An 11,220-nucleotide genomic window follows, 5' to 3' on the forward strand; every position below is an offset into this window, starting at 1 on the left:
CAAATACATTTGACTATGGATTTTTTTCTCTTTTTTGGCAAAATAACATACTACACAGGACATACACTGCTGTAGATAATAATGGAGGGCCTGTGGTACATATTAAGGGAACATAAACTATACTCTACGCTTATATTACCCATCATAAATCACCAAGCAACAAGTCACATCCCTCTCAGCTGTTCTCCCACAGAGAGCATTAAAATGGTGATAATTATGGTGAAACCACCACACAAAAATACTATACTGGCACCAAGATAATCAAAGGTCAGGTGACTCCTAGTCTGAGGAGAAACATAATGTCTTCGGCAATATGTAGGATTTACCAGTACATCATATTTAGAAATGACTATTAAAGGGAATCTTGGGCTTACCACAAGGCAGGACCTTCCTGGAGAATAAGCCCTAGTTAACTGAACAACGTCTTTCATTCTCAAGGACTGTGAGGGGTGGGGGAAATACCTCTCACACATCTCCTCCCAAAGCCTAGTATTGTGATAGAATCTCTGTTTTTAAAGAAAACAGGTAGCTCTTTAAGATATTCACTAATGGAAAGCAAAATTTCCACTCCTCAAAAAAAAAAAAAAAAAAAAAACGAAAAGAAAAACTAGTAGGGCACAAAAAGAAATATTCCCAAATAGGAAAATAGAAGGAAGAGAAAGGTCCAAATAGAAAGAAAGAATAAAAAGGTGCTAAAAGAATATATCCAAGTCATATGAACTCTATCTTTCTATTTCTACAATAGGTCCTGAAACAATAATAGTATTCATAAAATTCATGGCTATTTTGGATAACATGATTATTATTCATGACATTATTTGGGTTCTATTCCATATATATTACAAGCCATTATCTTCATTATACAGATAAGAAAAGAATTTGCATTCTATTCTATTTACATTACAAGCCATTATACCATTACAGAGATGAGAAAACTGAGACATGAAGGTAGGCTGTCTAAGAGTCTGCCTTTTAACCAATTTAACTTCCCTCAGTTCATTCTCTTGACCTAATTTGTTTTTCTCTCTATCCCACAAAAAAATGCAAACGTAATACAATCCATAGTGATAATGAAGATTCAAGGAAATTGCATATAGATTTGTGGGCATATACATATATACACATATACATACTCATAAAAATTCAAAGGGATGCATGAGAAGAATAATAGAAGGAATAAATAGCAAATGAAATAAAGCTTTGAAAAGGATAAGAAGAAATGAATAGTCTTGAAGAGTACTTAGGAACATATCTTTCTCTGTCTAGATAACAGTAGAAATATAAATGTTTTGTGGTAGGTATTGGGAATTTTGAGGAAATTCATGCTTGAAGCAGATCTTAGAGAACTATCATGCAGAGTGATTGGGGAAGGAAAAAACATGTTTTCTATCTGTTTATTGAGTATATAGATCAGGACTAGTTTCCCCTTTTCTAGTAACCCATCCTTTATCCACATAGGATATAGACATTTATCTATGATGCAAATTATATGAATGCTCATAGAGCAAATCAGTTATGTATAGTTGCACTGTGTTCACATAAATTCTAATAGTCCTTTCCAGCTCTCACAGGAATACTTTTTACAATTTTACAATTTAAAAATTTTATCATGAACTTTCAGTTTGGTCAGGCTTTTTTTTTTTTTTTAAAGATTTTATTTATTTATTCTTGATAGACATGGGGGGGGCAGAGACACAGGCAGAGGGAGAAGCAGGCTCCATGCCAGGATCCCGATGCAGGACTAGATCCCAGGACACCCTGGGTCAAAGGCAGGCGCTAAACCACTGAGCCACCCAGGGATCCCCCAGTTTGGTCAGGGTTTGTCAGGAGTTCTAATGTCTTTATTTTACCTTTATTCTAAAATAGTGAAGAATGTTCCAAATTCGAAGTCATCTGAGTCAGGTACCTCAAATTCGGATGACCTCAGAATCTAGGCAAACCACATAAACGAATGAAGTGATCTATGTGTGAAAAAAGTTGAATGGCTATCTTGGTCCATCTCTCATTTTCCCACTTTTCATAATGGCCTGGAGGCAGAAAAGGATCTCCCTAAGACACATTACCGCAAAAGTGCAAAGATAATGAGAAAACAACACTGGTCTTAGTCTCCAAGAGATAATAAAGCATGTGTAGGCACTGTCACAAACTGGCAAATGCATGATCATCTAAAGCTGGCAGCTGCTACCCTGACTTACCTATTACTGCTATGCCTGAAACATGATTCCAATACTGTCAGATGTTCTGAATTTTTAAGCAAAATGTGATAGATACCAAAAATATCTCCCTTTCTATCTATGTCTACCGTGCTCGCTTTGGCAGCACACATTCTATGTCTATGCCCTTTGGCCTGCAACTATATAGTGCCTTCATACTCTAACTATGGGATTGCCTATATCCTTTTTTGACCAACAGAATGAAATACAAGTGACAGTAATGCCAGAGCTTCTAAGCCTAGAGCTTAAGGGGTCTTAAACATTTCTGCATACTCTTATTTTATTTTTACCATCCGCATGAGAACATATGTGTATGAGAGCCAAGGATGTAAAGACAAACTGACCCAGCTGAAGCCAGATGTGGAGCCCACCACGACCAAAGCCACATAGCTAATCCTCAACTCACCCTAGACACATGAGCAATTAACTTAGTTTTGTATGCCACTGAGGCTTTGTGGTTGGTTGTTTACTATGCAGTATTATCATGGTAGCAGATAACAGATACACAAATCTAGGTTCTTGGGTGAAATCTTCTGACTTTTAAAATTTATGCCTGAGGGAAGTTCTTGAAAAACTATCATGCAGAGTAATCTAGGGGAAAAAAAAAGGTTTTCCATCAATATACTGAGTCTATTGGTCTGAACTAGCTTCCACTTTCCTAACAACGCATCCTTTACCCATGTAGGATATATAGATATTTGTCCATGATGAGAGGTTTTTATGTTAGCAACCAATTCATGTTTTTTAAAAACACAACACATTTCAAACACAATATTCTGTGAATCTGATCCAGACCACAGACCACTATTTGGCATTATTTATTAAAGTCTAATCCCTTCATTTTACAATTAAGAAAAGGCATTTTTAGAGACAAAACAGCTTTTCCGCCACAAAGTAGTTGGACTTCAGATGCAGATTCACCTAATTTGGCCACTTAAAAAGCATCTTAGTATCTTTCTTTGAGTGCACAGGTATTTCCAGAATCACTCAGGTCTTCCCTCCCCATCCTTTCTGCCACTTTGTTCTTGTCCAGAGGCTAGATCCACATCAAGGACCTACACTGCATTCATCTCTGCAAACCTCATCTGAGCACTGTCAGCTACTATCTTGTGAGTAGAGGTTTGAATTCTCCTTTTCCCAGGAAAGGTAATACTTCTAAAAATGTGCTTGAGGCCACAAACTTAGCATATTATTTCAGCATTAAACTCACACCACTTCTCTCTGCAACAGAAATGAATCAATGATGCTTCTGCTCTAAAATGGAATCATTTTTACACAATGCTGACTCAGGCAAAATTCCCGTGAAATCTGGGCAACACTAGTCTTGGCCAAGCAAAAACAATCTTAGGATAAGAGCAGACAGGCAAATTGTAATGAGGTATGTGTCCATTCACTTAGAAACAACACAGTTTCTCTTTCACAGAACTACTGAAGGAGAACCCATATTGAAAGTTGTGATTATTGTTTTAGCCGGGATTCATAAAGAGACTGAACAGCTGCACACTTTATTAGATCTAATCTAAATACCTGCTCCTTGTATTTTGTGCTGGGAGATATTTATGTTACCAATTCGACTTTATACTAACCATCAAGAAGAATACTCCCTGCAGCTCTGCTGACTCAAAATAATGACTTGTAAGGGAGCCCTAATGACAGAACAAGGGGCAATTATAGACCCAGCATGAGACTTAGAATAACTGCAGGATGTATTTTGTGCACTTGATTGACCTCATGTTCAAGTTCGTTTGTGCCTCACTGTTGTAGATACGGCCTATGCCTCAGGGTATATGCCTTGTTAATTTCAATATAAGAAGACAGAACAGATTAGATCAGATGGCTCCAATGAAAAACAAAAGCGCATCAGTGCTTGGCGGAAAAGTGATGGCACGTTGGGGTCTACCAGAAGGAACCATCAAATATCTTTCAGGGAGGGATGAGAAGTTAGAATAATCAATATGGAGTGTTCATTCATTTCTACTCTTGGGAGAACTAAAACAATGTACATCTTCTTGTGTCTTTACATAATTGTGGTAGCTTCTGGGAGGACTTAGAATTTATTGTGAAGTGAGAGAGGGACAGGAAAACAAAGAGAACAAGAACTCAATATAAAATAAGGTTACTGTGAGATATTCATAGATTATATTGCTTTAGAGCAAAATCATTTGGCAGGCTCTTCTGTACTTGTTACTTTGAAATACACTCTGGCTATGCTGTAATTCACCAAATAAGAAAGGGGGAAAGGGATTCTTTTCCAATGGGTTGTTTATAATCCTAATTCTAAACAAGCTTACTTAAATGGGAAGGGGCATTTAAAAAAGAGAGGCAGGAGAAGAACTGCTATTTGTTTTTTATGGATGTTAGCGTTTACAAAAAAAAAAAAAAAAAGAACAAGAACAAGAAGAACAGGAACAAGAACAAATCCTCTTGATTTGTTGTGTACAAAATTATAGAGGGAGTTCAAGCACATAACGATATTGCAGACTGACTTCAAAACAACACAGAATAACTGGTACTTATGCAATTTCTCAGAAACATAGCTTTGATTCTAAATTGGTTGAAAAGAGGCGTTCCAAAATCGTCATTTCATCAGTCTTGGTTGTTTGCTAATAGTACCATCTAGTGAACTCCGCCTACACTTCCAAAGTGGTTGTTAGAAAAACCTACAAAAGCCTTGGTGAAAACTTGAAATCAATGTTTTCTGAATGATACTGGGAACCACATCTTTTCTCTACTATTGTCAGCCCTGTAATCTCTGAGATAGTGCATAACTAATATCTAATATTGTATGAGGAAGCTCCCAACTCAGAATATACAAATAAACTGCCAACCTAGCAGGCAATAACACACACATGCCGCCAAGTGATTAGAAACTGAAGTATGGGAATCTATTCCATATTTATCTGGCTTGAAAAATTTAGACTGGAAATGGTTCATGCCTGAAACCATAGGAATGTAAGAGCTATTATCGAAAGAGGTAAAGTGTTGATGTTTTCCATACCTATTTTTACCTCAGGTGTTAGAGAAAAAGAGTAGAAAATGTAGGTTCAAGCATGCAGCACTTTTAAAAAAAATTATTTTCAATAGGCTGCCGAGTTTTAAAAAACAAATATTAGTAAGTTCTCTTCAAAACACTAGTCAGATAAAATATACTGATTTTATTTAATTTTTTTTTAAATTTTTATTTATTTATGATAGTCACAGAGAGAGAGAGAGAGAGAGAGGCAGAGACACAGGCAGAGGGAGAAGCAGGCTCCATGCACCAGGAGCCCGACGTGGGATTCGATCCCGGGTCTCCAGGATCGTGGCCTGGGCCAAAGGCAGGCGCTAAACCGCTGCGCCACCCAGGGATCCCCTGATTTTAAATTGTATGTAGAAAAATAGATTTTCAGATTTCTCTAAGAAAACAGATTTCTGACTGAAAGCTAAAGATTTCTAGTAAATTTAGTAAAGATAATTCTTCTCCACTGAGGCAATATCCTCTGATAACTCAGTAACTACTAAGATTCAGGCAATCCTAATAAAATAACCATAGCGCATGTGATTGATTCATTCATTTTAGATAACTGACTTCCAATTCTATGTAACAATGCTAGTATAATTTTTCCCCAAAAACTAAACCAAAGGAAAACTCTCAGAAATAAGACAGAAAATGGTATTATTTTATAGTACATGATTTTTTAAGAAGTATAAATGCACTGACTTTAAAGTCATTAAGTTAGAAAAATAAAGTTACTTTCATGTTATCAACAACTAGAAGTTACAGATGTAGATATAAGCCTTGTCATATCAAGCCTTTGACTTGATGTATTTCATCCAACTAAAGCTGAAGAACATTGGGTGAAAAAATGTCTATGACTTGGATATATTTTGGCCAGAAAGCATCTATTCATCATTCATCCAGTAAGGTGATTTTCCTCTGGAAGACGCCTACCCAACTTTTAGTTCAAGCATTTAGGGATGTTTGTAGTTTCACCCAACTAAATGTGGGTGGCATATGACTCAGTTCTGGCCAATTAGACTTCCTTATTTTTCCTGGCAAGAATAACTGCTTCAAAACAGAGTATCTGATACAGTTGAGATACAATTCAAACACTGTGCACTTTTTTACAATTATTGGGAAAGTCACTGGATTTGAATCTGGAAGTATTTGTCCCAGAGCTATTTGCAGCCATCCTAACATTATATAAGGCCCTGAAAATTACTCCAAAATAGAAGATAGGTCCACAAGATAAAGTGAAAATCAATTCTGATGCGTTAATTTATTTATTCAATAAATATCTACTGGACACCTCTTATGGACCAGGACTTCATTGATAAGCTAGAAAATAAAATAACAAATACTCTTGTAGTCACGATGGATGCTTGTTTCGCAGTAGGAAATAACAGCAATTTTTTAAACAAATAATTTCAGAGTGATATTGAGCCTTGTAATAAAAACAGTAGAGTAATAAAAAGTGATGAAGTAGATATGCTATGTTGTCTAAAACATGTGTTGGCAAACATGTCATAGATCAAATCTGTTTTTTACGTTTCTAAAAGGTTGCTAAATAGATGGAGAATATACATTAGCATGGCCCTTTATAGAAAAAAATTGCTGGTCTTCAAAGGTAGTTGACAAGAATTCTTCCTGTCCTTCCGCAAGCATGCCACTGAATTTACCAAAAACTAGAGTCTATTTTCCCACTCCTTTTACCCTGACTAAGCTTGTAGATATTTTTAGCCATCAGAATTATGCAGAAGTAATATTCTGAGATTTCTAGACCTCCATCTTAAGAAGCCTTGTAGTTTTTTTTTTTTTTTTCACTCTTGAAAACAAGACCCCAGGTAAAGAAGTCTAGACTATCCTGCTAAAGAGAGAGGCCAAAAGGAGGGAGACTCCTTGAATAATAAGAGACTACATGGTGGAGAGGGGTAGCTACACAGAGGAGAACTAAGGTATTATAGACAGTACTAAAGCCCTCAACCCATTAGTGAAGCTGTGTCTGGTCCTCTGACCCCAGTCAAGGTACATTGGCCAAGAGCTACCATGAGAAATAGAGATAAACCATTCTCACTAAACTTACTGGAATTCCTGATTCACAGAATTGTAGACAATAAAATGATTGCTGTGTTAATCCAGTAAGTCTTGGGGTGCCTTGTTTTGCAGTAAGAGTAAGTGAAACAAAAAATGGTACCAGAATTAGAGTGCTGCTTTGACAAAAATCTAAAACACACAGTATTGCCTTTGGAACTGGATGACAAATGGAGGCTTGAAGAGAGATGAGAACCATTATTAGAGGTTCAAAAAGCAATGAAAAAAATGCTATTAAAGACTGGAGAAAGGATAGCCTGTGAAACATAAAAGTGAAACATTTGGCAACACTTGTGAATCTAGCTAAGATTTTTAGACATAAGTCTAAAAAGTGCCAATCAGTTTCCTATTATGTTATGTATGATAAACTATAGGTGAGAGAGAAACCAAAGAAGAATTGCTCCATATATAAGCATAATTTAGAGGAAATATAGAGGACTCAGGACAGTTTTTCCAGTAAGAAAAATGTTCTTAGAGTAAGAAATGGCCTCCAGATAAAAATAAAATCAAGACTGTGGCCATATGATCCTTTGTTAAAACCTCAGAAGAATTAAACTTATGTTTATTACACCCTTTGGTGAAATTAAGACAAGGATAAGAATTTTAAGGCGCTGTCCTACATCAACCTGGTATGCCCAAAGTGGAGGAAAAAAAATTACCAATATGACTTTGGCATACAGAGTGAATCCCTGTAAGATATATGAAAAGTCCACAAATATTTTAAGAAAGCTATATTGGTAATAGCACTACTAGTTTGGATTGAATGGGATTAAGATACATGAAAATGAAAAAGGCCTATGGGGCCAGGGCCATCAAATTTATGTGGGTGAAAAGCAGGAGGAGGTGGGAGGGGTTAAACTGCAAACAGGGATGCCTGGGTGGCTCAGGTGGTTAAGCGTCTGACTCTTGGTTTCCTTGGTTTCAGACAACTCATGATCTCAGGGTCCTGAGATCCAGCCCCAAGTTGGAGTCTGCCCTCAGAATGACAGACTCTCTCTCCTTCTCCCTCCCACTCACTCTCTCTCTCTCTAATAAAATCTTAAAAAAAAAAAATCTGGAAACAAAAATTCTCAGTGCTTAAAGCCATGAGCCACAGAAAACAATGTGCTAAAGAACCTCTGTCAGGGAGCAGAAAAACCAGGATCTGCTAAAGAAACATTCTCTTGAATAGGGAATCAGGTGACATGTGCCTAGATGGTTTTAGAATGATTATGGACCAGTGACTGCTATGTGTCTTCCTTCCTCCCAGTGTTGAAGGGGAGTATCTACTGCAGTTAGCCTGCTCCTGTTTCACCATTGTGCTTGGTGGGGGGAGATGATAACTTGACTTTTAGTTCACAAATTCTGCATCAAGAACTACTTTCAAAGAGCCTTATCCCTCTAGTGCAGATGTACGTCACAAGACACTGTATTTTGGGCCTGATGCCAGATGGGAGTTGGGCTGAGTATATTTTGCATGTGAAGCAAATGAGAAAGGCTATAATCAGAAGGTGGAATGCAGTTGCTTATCTACAAAAATCATCACCAATAAGTATCTAATCCCTGTACACATGACACATTTCCCAACAAATGGTAAGTCCATGTATGGTGATCTTATGACTCGTTTTGACTAATGGAATGAGGTGAAAATGACATTCTGGGACTCCTAACATAGCTTTTAAAGGCCTGATATCTTCAGCTTTCACTCTTGGAAGAAAGGGAAAGCCCAGAGAGGCCACATGATAAGACAAGACTCAAAAGACCAGAGATGATGTGAGGATAGAAACCAAATGGAGAAGATGTAAGGTGCCTCATCTGACAGCCAACACCAAGACCCCGGCCAGTGAGTAAAGCACTTGGGGTTCTCTAGCCCCAAATAATCCACCCAGCCAACACTCCACAGAGGGGAAGACATGCTACCCACAGGGTCTTACTTGATTCTGAAACAGAGAATCATGAGTGATAGTTATTTTAAGCCACAAGCTTTATGGTAGTTTGTTATGAGGCAATGGATAAAAGACACATCGTCTATTTTAGATAGAGTAGCCAAAGAAGTTTATTGAAGAAGTAGCAGTTATGAATGAAGATCAAAATGAGACCGAAGAGAAAACCATAAGATTGAACATTCCAGGCAAACAGACTTAATCTATTCCAGAAACTTCATGAAATTTACTTCATGAAAATTACTTACATGAAACAAGTCAGGTGACTAAATAGGAAGAAACTGGAAAAAAATCAGATGTTGTAAGATCTTTCAGTTTCAAAGGCATATGTGACTTCATTTTATTTTTAATTTCACAATTTCACAGGATGGTTAATTAAGTTTAAGAGGGAACAATAGTTAGATGAATCAGCATATACTTTATATAGGTGTTACATACCCACACACCAGCCTACTTAAAACATTTGAAAATATTGAAAAAAATTATTTTGAGAGTCTCAATATTTCAGATGCCTCTACCTCCACACACAAGAAATTTTTATTTTCATCTTGTTTTCACTGGAACCATCCTTACTCGATTTACAATGTGAATTACAACTTATATTGCTACCCTCCATGCCTGAAAGTGACTCAGTAGGGAACAGAAGAGGGAATCACTGTAATACAGACAAGCTTAGTGATCTTGTGAAGCAAACAAAAAGAGCATCCTGTGAATACTTACTGCCTCCTTTTATATGCTGCATCCCATTGAACAGTTGAATCAAAAATTACTATAAACAGAGATTAAAAATAACACAAAAGCAGTATGATACGATTATGCTAAAGTAAAACTGTATTTAATAGCAATTTTCATTGCTGACTACAAATACAAATAATTAGGGTTCATACTTTCAACATCAGGAATGTTCGCCAAAAAAAAAAAAGAGGAATGTTCGCATATCCTTTATGTTTGCACACTTCTAATTCCTATGTCTAAGAATACTGAGTTAGTCAGAATGACTTTTATTCCAAGTTACAGAAAATGAACTCAAGTTGGATTTTAGGGAAAAAAGCAAAAAACAAAAACGAACAAAAAAAGTGTGGTAACTTAACTAAAGAGTCTAGAGTTTCAATTATAGATGGAGCCAGATCCCTAAATGACCAGATCCCTACATCGGCCTCTTTCTGTATCTTAAATTTACTTTCCTATACAGTGGCTTCATTTTCAAAAAAGGCTCCCTCCATGATGTATTCCAGCAAATCCTGGATTACAGTCTTTCAGATTTAAACCCAGTAGAACGTAAATGTTTTTCTCCTGAACACTTCATCAGAAGTCTTAGGTTTATTTTGGTAGGAGCGTGTGTTCAATCCTAAACCAATCACTGCAGGGGGAAAAGATAAAATGCTCTGATTGGTTAGGACTAATACACATGCCAGCCCTGGAAACTTCAGTGAAGTCAATCCATCATTGATGGAAATTTTGATTAATCCCTTTCATTTTCACTATAATGAAAATTTCATTATGATCTTATTTTCATCATTATCATTGTATTTCATTCTTCTTCAAGGAATACCCTTTCTTCCACATATCTCTCCATTATTTTCTGATTATTTTAATTGAATAAACTTGTAGAAGCAGTAATATATATATATATTAATATATATACATATATTTTGAAACTTTTTTTTTTAAATGTACAAAATTGCTTCTCAGGAAAGTGATGTCAATTTCTATTTCAATGAGTAATGAATTTGCCTTCATATGGCCTCATTGTATTTGGCTATTATCATTTTTGCTAATCTTTCCCACAGTGGAAAATAAAATTATTTACTTCATGTTTATACATCATTGAGCACACATATGACTTTTGTTGAAACTTGTGAAAGCTGCAGATGTTAAAACACTTTACCTCTATATGTTTCAACAAATATCTCTTCTATAACCACAATATCATAATCATAACCAAGAAATTTAATTTTAACATTATTTAATAAAGTTCATATTCAAAAATTTCCAATTGTCCCCCAAATATCCT

This window comes from Canis lupus, chromosome 4 (genome assembly GCF_003254725.2).
Source record: "Canis lupus dingo isolate Sandy chromosome 4, ASM325472v2, whole genome shotgun sequence".
NCBI classification, from domain to species: domain Eukaryota; kingdom Metazoa; phylum Chordata; class Mammalia; order Carnivora; family Canidae; genus Canis; species Canis lupus.